This window comes from Lathyrus oleraceus, chromosome 2 (genome assembly GCF_024323335.1).
Source record: "Lathyrus oleraceus cultivar Zhongwan6 chromosome 2, CAAS_Psat_ZW6_1.0, whole genome shotgun sequence".
In the NCBI taxonomy this organism is placed as follows: domain Eukaryota; kingdom Viridiplantae; phylum Streptophyta; class Magnoliopsida; order Fabales; family Fabaceae; genus Lathyrus; species Lathyrus oleraceus.
In genome coordinates, this window is record NC_066580.1 from 182098318 (window position 1) to 182109941 (window position 11624).

Here is an 11624-nt window from a genome sequence, read left to right on the forward strand (position 1 = left end):
TCATGGTTGATTTGGGATTACCGTATGCTGGAATAGGATGAATCCAATAAGAACTAACTGTGAATCAAACCTAAAACTTTGAAACAGATCAGTTGAATTCCTCACTATTGCGTATCGTTTAAATTGCAAGAGTGTAAGAACCTGCATGGTAATGAAGGTGAACATAGTATGGTTGAGTTTCCAGTTTTCATACCCCAATTTTGTCTGGGCATATTTAAATTTTCATAGAATTGATTTTATTTTTATTTTGCATCATATGCATAGCATGACATACATTTCATCACGAGAATACCTCACCTTAGTTTCATATCACTATTGTATCATTTCTATACTACCTAGAAACATGCATTTCATGATTTCAATTTCGTCTGAAAGTATGGTTTATTACACGAATACGAGGAAAAGGACATAATGAAAGGATACTATCTAAGTTGGAATACTAGTTTGAATCAAGGTCATGGGTGAGTCTTGTCATGCAAGCATCATGTCGATGAATCCATAAGCTTAACCATGAACTTGGTTTGTTACAAGCTAGACTCGTTAATATATCAGATGGACCATAATAACACTACATCATGTGTAGAACAATTCTTGCATTAAATTTGCATCTTTCTCGCCTTATGAATTCAAGGTCAACAAGCAGGTGGTGAGTGACTTAAGATGAAGTCATGGGTTGCCATTTATAATCGTCATTTTAGGGTTGTGAATAGAGAAGTTTCATTTGGACTGAGTTTAAGTGTTTATTTTTTGCATTGTGTGACTATAAGAAATAGACAGGCCTTTGTCTGCGGATTTCATGCATAACGTCATTTGGTGTGGGTATTAGTTTTGATTTATGATTTTTGAACCACAAGTTTCAATTTACAAACAAAGTTGTTTCAAATACATTTATAAAACCATACCACAAGACCGTTCATAACAACCCTATGATCCAAGTTACATTACAGTCAAGACAAATGACAGGAATAAGCTCAAAAACTGGAAGATGCATATCACTTTTCCATGATGCTTGTCAATCTACACCAATATCAGAAAATGGCCGCGTAAGATTTACGGTGCATGAGATGAAGGTTATGGTCATTACTTATCGAAACAGAAGCGGAATGGTGAAGTAAAATTTGAAGTTACTCGCCAACTTGTGTCGGCATAGCATCACCCTGCAATATAACAAAGCCATACAACAAATTCCCAAGAGTTTCGGACGTCCAAAAATTGACAAAACAAAAAGAGATTCATAACACCATGCCGTAAGCCGCCATCATGCCTAACCAAACAATGAGCCACAAACCAATCACAGTCCACTTTAACCCAGTGACTACAAGTCATTACAATCCAAATTGTTGACCTTTTTTACAAAAAAACATAGTTAATAAATTTTACACAGCCCAAGTCTTAATGGAGATGAATTATAACTATATTTTGTCTGCAACAGGGGAGTCCAGCAGGTAGTACATACAAACACCACTTGTCGTACCAAACTTCAAACTGCAGAGAAGCCAAGCAAGCAGCATCATGGTATAGTGAACCAGAGTTGATAGCGACAACGTTCCCAGCAAAGCCGCGACACCGAGCTGGCTGCAAACAAAGACATCACATCAAGGAAACATAAGGAACATGTAGGGAATGCAAGCCGAAATTGAGAGTAATGAAAAGGTGATGAACCATAAAATTACCAGGTCGAAATCAACGGGCTTTGTGTTCAATGAGTTACCCTATGAGTTAGAGGCAATGTCCTGTCGCCAATCCCCACAACGTGTCTGCGGCTACATCACAATTACTAGCAATAATTAGCTGTAGTGGCAATAAGCTTCGCACCAAATGTAGCGTCACCGTTAACAACAAATTCAGCAATATGTATTAGCGGTACCAACCTTGCATTGAAGCCATTTCCGAGTGTGCAAGTCACTTACCATTTCTCTAATCGCATAACCAAACTGACATGTAGACAACCTGCAAGGAAAAACGAACCATTGGCATTATAAGATAACCATAAATCCATTACATGAGCTCCCTAACGGCTATGCTGCATATTTTCCATGACCATCTTGTAGCAGGAAACCGAACCATGTCAAAAAACCTGAGCTGAACCATGACAGAAGCCTATTACCCAAACAACCAATATGAATTGAATGCGTATACACTAGGATCGTACAAACCGACACATGATTCAGTTCCATAATACAAAAAAAACTGATGCACAAATAATACAAGACCAAAATCTAGCGAAAGCATAAACTGCTTTGACTAAGGCAATACATCAAAAACCCGTCGCTTACCAGATATGTAGTGTGCACCTAACGTACTCCTGCAATCAACAGACCACAAGCACAACGTGACCACAAAGAAAAGTAAAATCAAAACAAAACGCTTGTATGAAAGGCAAGCCAAGAAGGGGACAATTGAAAGAATGATAGCTAACAAATATCACCACAATCCAAATCAAATAGTTTTCCTCAAAGTCCTCACATCAGCTAAAGAAAACAGAAGAACACCTGGAAGTTTTTCAAACCAGAGATAATTAGAGTCATGCCTCAGTTAAAATTGAGTTTTACAGCAATAAAAAATCAAAATTTCTACCACAACATTTACCTGTCTTACAGCAGTAATAATCCAAGAGAAACTCAACAAAGGGGCGACAGCAGTAACAATCCAAGAGAAACTCAACAAAGGGGCCACGCATCATGGAGGGATTTCACTACCAACAAACTCGCCTTGCCACCTGCATCAATTTAGGGACCACACCAAATCTAGATGAGATTTTTATTCTAACGGAAAATCTTAGATTTCGGCCAGCTCACAGGTGAGAGACTTGGTAATCCAGAGTTCTATATAAGGACTATCCATTTCTAAAAAAAGGGGAGGAAAAATACCGTCACTCTGCTGGAACTCCCACCTGAACCTTGCACCAAAAAGCTCCGCCAAACGCTGTATTTCGACTCTGGTTTTCACACTGAGAATCAGAGTTTGAAGAGCTTGAACCTCTCCATCATATATAAACAACAACGACAAGAGAATAGAGAAGAAGATCAGAATCGGATCGGATACGAAAAGAGATACACGAAGAGCAAGGAAACAAAATTTTACCTGAATGTCTTGGTAGTCTATCTCTTGCTTTAAACTTCACTACGCCTAACATGATTTGAAACTGTATCTTTGTCGCACACCGTTATTTCTGAAACTTGTAGCTAGATCTGATTGAAGTACCCTTTTTTCATGCTTGTTTATGTTTGTTCCTCCACTGGAATCGGAGATAACTGTCGAGTTTTTTTTCCGGATGTGATTAAGGCAAGGTTGAGGTTCCGATCAGAATAGTCGGTAGATATTTAACGAATGGGGGATGGATTCGATTTTAGGGGAAAATTTAAAGAGTGGGTTTGTGTTTAAAACTTCGTGTTTGAAGGCGGCGTCGTCGCACCTCTTAGACGAGGCCAATGGAAGAGAGGCGCGGTTGTGAGAGAGAGAGAGAGAGAGGAACGTTTGGCTTTTTAAAATCTGAATTTGCTCTGTTCTTCTCAATTATCATTTATTGTTAGGTATCAATTGTTTAATATTATTAAAAGGGGATGCTTTGAAATATGGAAAGTCATAATGTTGAGTCAGTACACTTCATGATGATCCTCACTTGAACTGATAACAATATATCTTATTTATTATTGGTGTGCTGCTAATACCGTGGGAAGTCCGTTCATTTTCCCGTTGAATTTCTCTTCAAGGTTTTAACAGCATGATTTAGGGTTTGGGCCGTTCAGGTCCATTCATTTACAAGGTCCTTCATGTTTGCCTCAAGTTCATTTGGTTTTGGTTTCATTTTCGGTTGGGCTTGATGCAATAAAGCCAGTTAGTATTCCTGTCCTAATATCAAATACACCATCAGTTGGGCCTTATACCATAGTTTTTGTATTACTTACTTATTACTTACTTCAATATTTTATTTAAACATTTTAATAGTAATTATAATAATAAAGGCATGATACAAAATACTTTCTTTCTTTTCGTTTCTTTTCTCTCGAAAAATGATTTTTAGTATACTTATTTTTAGAATATTACGATTGAATGAGTAATTGATTTATTAAAATAAATAAGTTCTCCGTTCGTTGTATTTTGTTATTAAATTAAATCTTGAGCAAATACCAAGTACTTTTATCTAAACTTTGTTGGTTTTGTAAAAACGAATTCAAAATCTTTCTCAATATACCCCTCAAGATCTTTTAATCTTAAACTGGGGGTGAAAAAGATATAGGGAGCGTTCGCTTCACTATTTCTCAAACACTTGAATAATTGGCGTACGCCATATTGCTCGAGTTCTTGTCACCCGATTAAAACACCAAACCATAACATTTCAAATAATTTCTTTTAAATCAACTACAAATTCCAAATTCTTTATTATTTCCGATAATTAAGGATAGGAGGCGTTCGCCTCACTATCTTACGATTATTCGAATAATTGGCGTACGCCACATTGCTCGAATCTTCGTCATCAAATTTAAAATTTAACCAAATACCAATTCAAGTCACTTTTCCAAATCAAATATAATGTCTAAATTCAAATTATTTTCAGACCATGATTATACACATTCAAATCACATCTTCTAAATCAACTACAAATCCTAAGTCCTAAATTCTAAATTTCAGATAATAAAAGGATGGGAGGCGTTCGCCTCACTATCTTCCGATTATTCGAATAATTGGCGTACGCCATATTGCTCGAATTTTCGTCATCAAATTAAAACCGCAATCGAATAAATTCAAATCACATCTTATATCAAATACAATTTCACAAAATAAACTTTAACTTAAACTTCAATTGAGAATGGGAGGCGTTCGCCTCACCATTCTTTGATTATTTGAATAATTGGCATACGCCACATTGCTCAAATCATCGACTTTTCAAAACCTACCAATTCAAAATTCAAACTACCTTTGCAAATCAAATACAACATCTAAAAACATATCTTTTATAAATTAAACTTTGGATGACAAAAGATGGGAGTCGTTCGCCTCACCATCTCTCGATTATTTGAATAATTGGCACTCGCCATATTGCACAAATCATCGACTTCCGATTAATACATTTTAAATAAACTTGGATAAAGGAATAAGTGGCGCACGCCTCATTATTCTTTGAATATGCAAATAGGAGGCGTACGCCTCACTACCATGCACATTCGACATCCGCAAACAAACTTTCGATAAAAAATCGAACGAAAAAGGAGTAGAAGGCGGTCGCCTTATTATTCCTCGAAAGAATTGGACGATTGGTGTGCACCACATTGCTCAATCTTTCGTCGTTCTTCAAAACATCTCAAACAAATCAAACCAAGCTTCTCGCCCCCGTGCGATCGAAACCAACCAAACCAATCAAACATCAAACACATCAGTTCAACTCGTCACCCCCGCGTGAGCAAAAAACCTTTCAAAAAGAACATTGTCAATCCTTTCTAATGCGCACAACAAACCAGTGCTAGAGCCTCCACCGAGAGTACACAAGCCAGCGTTTAGCCGTTAGAACGCCGACCTACACAGTCGTTCACAAAACAAAACACACCAAATATTCGTAGTAGCCCGAACTACGAATGCTCTGATTTCCTTATTGCACCATAAGGATACGTAGGCAGGAGATTGTTGTATCTTCGCGAGCACACTAATAAAAAAACCTCTCATTTCCCCCTCCTGAGTTCTTCATCCATAGCTATCATCAATTCTAATCACTCGAAGCAAGCAAATAACAACCAACTAACATTCAAATAGCAAAATCAAAACTAAAAGGTTCCCGTTGAGTACAACGGACGTAAGGGGTGCTAATACCTTCCCCTTGCGTAATCGACTCCCGAACCCGAATATGGTTGCGACGACCATTATTCTATTTTTCTTAAAGGTTTTCTCGATATTTTCCTATTCCTTCATTGGAATGAATAAAGTTCGGTGGCGACTCTGTTTCGAACAACATTTTTTCCGCGTCCTATCGCGAGGGATCACATTATCTTTTTTTGAGGTGCGACACCAGTGTCCAAGCTCATGGACAATAACAACAACAATTTCCTTATCGTTCTTGCATTTTTGAACTAAGGTGTCATAAAGCATAATCCTCTTATTCTTGAAGAATCCATACATATAGGCATTGTTGTGACTTGATCTTGTGGATCCATCAACAACAAACAACTTCTTTAATGGAAACTTGAGGAAGGAAGCAAGTTTCTCAATTTTCTCCCTGAGTGGACCATCTGGAAGAGGATCGAACTTATTGAAGAGTGAAGCAATTATAATTGGATAAAAAATCAGCATCACAAGAGAAATACCAAACATAAATGCCCAAAGATATATGGCCAAGTATGGACCTCCTTTATGTATTATTACAATGATTGCAACCACAATACGAGGGCCAATTATTATTGAAAGAAAAATGCCTTTTATCATGTCCCTGAAGAATAACCATGGTGTTTGCTTATTAAAACCATGACGGGCCTCAATCACAAAATTTTTGTACAGAGAAAAGGGCAAATCAGTTGTCTGCGACCAAATCATCAAACCAACTAAAAAGCCAAGGGTGTGAAGTATTTCATTTTCTGCATTGAGACCAGCTAGTGTCACAAAATCTCCTGATTTCTTCCAAAGCCATGGCAATACTTTAAAGTACAAAAATGTAGAGTCTGTCACAATTGTCACAAACGAGTGAACAAAATGGAAGCAGCTCTCATCAAGACTATATGCCCTAGATTTCTCAAACTTCTCTTGGCTGATTACTCCTTCTAAAGACTTAGGAAGAGAAGGAAGTTTTTGCTGAGTGTTGTCGCAAATCCAAGTAAGTTTCACAAATGTACATAAATACCATAAACCCGACAACAACTTCCATGTAGGGAAACGCCATGGCGGACAACAATTCTACTTGTAATTTTGTCCAAAATTCTGCTTGTTTTATTTCTTTATGGATAAATAATATGGTAAATGAAAGTGTCCATTAAAAGGTTTATGGATTAATTGTAATGTGAAATTGGATAATTGGTTATTTGAATGGATAAAAGGAAGAAAAATGGAGAATGGATTTAGAATGAAACTTGGATTTAAAAATGGATTTAAAATATGGATAGTGAAATGGATGATGACCAAAAACAAAACGATTTACACTTGACCCAAAAATTCACTGAAAGATGGCGTGAACTAATAATATGACAACGAAAGACGAATGATCACATATATGAATAATTGGAACAAAAGATGAATAATGTTTTATGAAGAAGACAAAACATGGATTGAAATTGGACACAAGAACGAAAATCATGAGGTTCGCTTGATTCAATCAAATGAAAAGAGGTTCCAACTCTTGTTTGACTATGGAAATCAATTATCATACACCGAAACAAAAGGCAAAGCCTAAAAACATAACTTTAGAACCTACCCTTGGGAATTTCAGTAATCAGAGAAACCTATACTTCTTCCTTCTATCCTGATGTGCACGACGCGTGATTGATCTTGAATATTTGTATTCCTTTGCAAACATGGCAAAATTTCATACATTTGCATATCATAAACATGCATTGCATATCATCTTCCAGAAACAAAAACTTACACCATATTCTACCCTTTGTCCAGTATCACTGACTACTCGACACCGGTACGAGACACGCCGCAACTACATGATGACACTCGAATAACTTGAGGCAAACCAAGTCTCGATGAGGACAGACATTGAATCCATGCAAGAAAAGATGGATCGTTTGCTTGAGACCATGTTACTCTTGGCCCAGAAGGAGAAGGATGTTGAGACCAGCGCTGAAGCCAGGAAAGTTGCTGCCCAGTTTGGATCGCCATTGCTTAGCATTCCTGGAGTAACTAAACTTGATGGTAACCCCGCCCATCCTAGAGGAGGACCGATCCCTATTTCGATCCCAATGGTCAATGTAAACCCTCATGAGCATTCTGCTACATCTGCGCGACATGGATCAATGATGGGTGATGAAGATCCATACGACGCCTTCTTCATGCCACAACCCGCCAAACCTGCTGTTGGAGGTCTCCCAGACCCAGCTGTTGATAGACTCCATGCTTTGGAGGAAAAGGTTAAGTCCTTGGAGGTTCACACTACTCCCGGTTTGGACGTTGTTGACATGTGCCTGGTTCCAGGACTCGTGATTCCACAAAAATTCAAAGTCCCGGACTTTGACAAGTACAAAGGGATCAGCTGCCCGAGAACTCACCTCAGAGCTTACTGTCGCAAGATGGCTGCCCACATCAGTAATGATCAACTCCTGAATCATTACTTCCAAGATAGCCTCAGTGGGGCATCCTTGGAGTGGTACATGCAACTAGAGAGAGGTCAGGTCCAGTCATGGAGAGATCTCGCCAAAGCATTCCTAAGGCATTATCAATACAATACTGATCTAGCACCCAACCGCACCCAGCTGCAAGACATGACTCAGCGTAACAATGAGTCATTCAAGGAATACGCCCAGCGCTGGAGAGAGCTAGCAGCTCGTGTCCAACCTCCTCTTCTTGATAAGGAGTTGATTGATATGTTTATGGGAACCATTCACACGTAGTACATGGAGAAAATGGTAGGGTCCAACTTCGCAACTTTTGCTGAGGTTGTCTCCGTGGGAGAACGAATCGAGAGCCAGATCAAGAAGGGAAAGCTACTTTGCTCTGCCAATGCTTCAGGTGGGATGAAGAAACCCTATCCCAATCTCCCAAAGAAGCCATAAGGGCAAACCAATGCCGTAATGAGAGGATGAGGATATAGGGCACCTCCGTATGCTCATACGTCTTATCATCAGGTTGTCGCGGTCATCCCAACACCGTATCAGCCACCATATCAGCAATCCTATCAATAGTCGACTTACCAACAACAACATCAGAATCAACAGCAACGTGCTCCACAACGTCAACCTAACCAACAGAGGGCAAGGAGGCCAGAAAGACATTTCGATCCTTTGACAGTACCATATAGCAAGATCCTCCCCTACCTGCTAAAGGATGGATCGGTTGTTCTGAAGGAGATAACACCTGCAACTCCACCATATCCTCTAGGCTACGACGCCAATGCTCACTGTGAGTATCACATGGGTGCTCCATGACACACAATAGAGAACTGTAAGGCCTTCAAGCACAAGGTCCAGGACCTGATTGACAATAAGGCAGTTACATTCACGCCAGTTAGGCCAAACGTTGCAACAAACCCCATGCCAGCGCATGCAGAGTCGAGTGAAGCTCAAAGATAAAGTTCCTCACCCGCCTGAACAAGCAGAGCAATCAAGAAATGAAGGCCTGTCCATTTGAATGAAGGCAATCATTATGCCATTTTTACCCTTTCACATTCTTGTGATTTGTTCTTGTTTGTTTAAGTACTGTATGCTTTGAACATTGTTGTTTGTATTTGGTCTTATTAATGAGATAATTATGCATGCTTTTAAATCAATCTTTCATATTCACTCATCGATCACATTTGCAAATCACAAACACATACTTTTCCACTTCACCTTCTTTATCACACTATTGTTAGCAAATGTTGGAAGGAGGATGACAAAAACAAAATACTCATAATTGTTTATCGTATGCTTTCGGATAAAATCCTGCTAATGATGTACAGGCATTGTTTCAAAATCCCAAACACCAGAGAGATAAGGAGTTAATCCCTAGTCAACCACTTCGAGCCTAGAAGTAGGAGTTTCTTTCGGATCTACAAACCCTTACGCTTAACCTGGGGCAGGGTAGTGTTCAGTTGATTTGACTACACATTCAAATTACAAGATGAAATATCCCATACAAGGATCAACCATATGACATTCTTTGCACACATCTTAAAGTGTCGAAGGAACCATAAAAATCCAAATTTTATGTCGGTTGTTCTTCAATGACCAATGACTTGGCAGTCGCAATTTCAAAAAAAAAATAAAAAAAAGCCCGCTAAGTCAGACATCCAAAAAGGAGACTTAGGCAAAAAAATAGGGGCAATCCCGATGGATTAAAGCTTCAAACAAAGCGGTCCATGCAAAAGTTAGGGATCAAAACAAAAATCGAAAGAGACAATGAAAGTCTCCAACAAAACAAAACAAGATTCAGTGACCACCGTACCAAAATCAAAGGGTCACCGACATCTAAAAAACGAAATAAGGTGGTTTCCATTCCAAAAGACCTTGAATCACCATTTTTATCCTTACACCTGCAAAAGACGAAAGCGTGTGAATTAACTGAACATAGGATTGGAGATCATCGTGAAGAAGGGGTGGGTTAAAGTAAACTTTGAGCCTTATATCCTTTTGTTTCAATAACCATGAACCAATCCACGTTACAACCCTCAAAAGACCTAATTGAAGAAGGGTTTATTCTGAAAGCATACTACAACAAGGTTGAGTAAGCTGACTCCTAGAGATTTGCTAATATTCTATTCTCACTGTATCACTCGCACTCTAGCTAAATCGGCAATGCGTTTGGACTCATGGTTCACTCGTCATACACTATCACGACACTCCAAATGAATGATTGTTTTTCAAAACTGGCATACCTATTGCATTAAAATTACCATTTCTTGGATAACAATTCTTAATTGTCAGTCAGTACTTGACATCGAGAAAATTCCAACAAGGGGCAACTCAAGGGGCACTTGATCGTTGGTGCTGACACGAATCAAGACCATCCTATGAATCAGGGGCATGGCATCTTCTAATCATGTTGACATAGGAAGTAGTCAGTGTAAGGAAAATCTCCAAGAATCGGTTGATCAGGGAGGAAAGACACTTCAATACTCAGTCCGTCTGAGGTAGGTCCTTCAAAGGCTAATAAGGGGAAGACCATTGCAAGATTCAGGAGCTGGGGAAAAACAGGCTCAGACCACGTCATGGGATAACCACTCCTAAAGGCCTCCTTTCAAGGATAGTTCCTTTGAACACCCTATAGACTAGGGCAGGACAAGTTGCAAGGGGCAAGTTCCCTCCATATCTTCAAGTCTGTCAAGCAGATTTCGTCAGACATTAGTGACTGCTTGAATTTACAACCAAAATGTCGAAAGATCATACCAGTACAACATCATATGTTGACAAGAATCCTTGGTACATATTAAAAGCACGATCATCATGCGTTGATCACGTCGCTATGCTCAGTTACAGGCTGGCCAGACATCTCAGAAGAAGAAGGCGAGATCGCCTTAGGGGCAAAGATACGACGTATCAGCAAGAGATCAAACTTGGGGCACCAGGAGTATCCACACCTATTGCGTGTTCATCACATTATAAACTACCGAGTGTCGGGAAGTCAGATCCTTTCACCAACCAATAGCCCAACCCACATTGACAATTACCAGAAAAGCCAAAATCCACCTTGCTGGCACCCACACAAAAGCAAATACAACCAACACTGGTTTCCAAACAAACCAATCATTCTCTGCATTCAAACATGCATCACATGCATCACCTCATACATAACGCATACATGACATTTATGCATATAGCACGAGTCAAAATCCAAGGTTTAGTCGTAGGCATCCAGGCCAACCTCAGTTGAGTCATTGTTTTTCTCTGAGTAAGTTCCTACCCTGCTATCGGGCGTTCCCCATTGAGTTACCTCCTTCAACCTTTTTTTGATAAGACATTATCCTCAGCTAAGTCAAAATATTGTTTCTTTAAACACCTACTTTG

General features: G+C 39.1%; 1 pseudogene; it reads right to left on the reverse strand.

The window, feature by feature from the left end:
• Positions 1–6867, reverse strand: LOC127122525 (CAAX prenyl protease 1 homolog; annotated as a pseudogene).
• Between the last annotated feature and the right edge of the window lie 4757 nt (positions 6868–11624).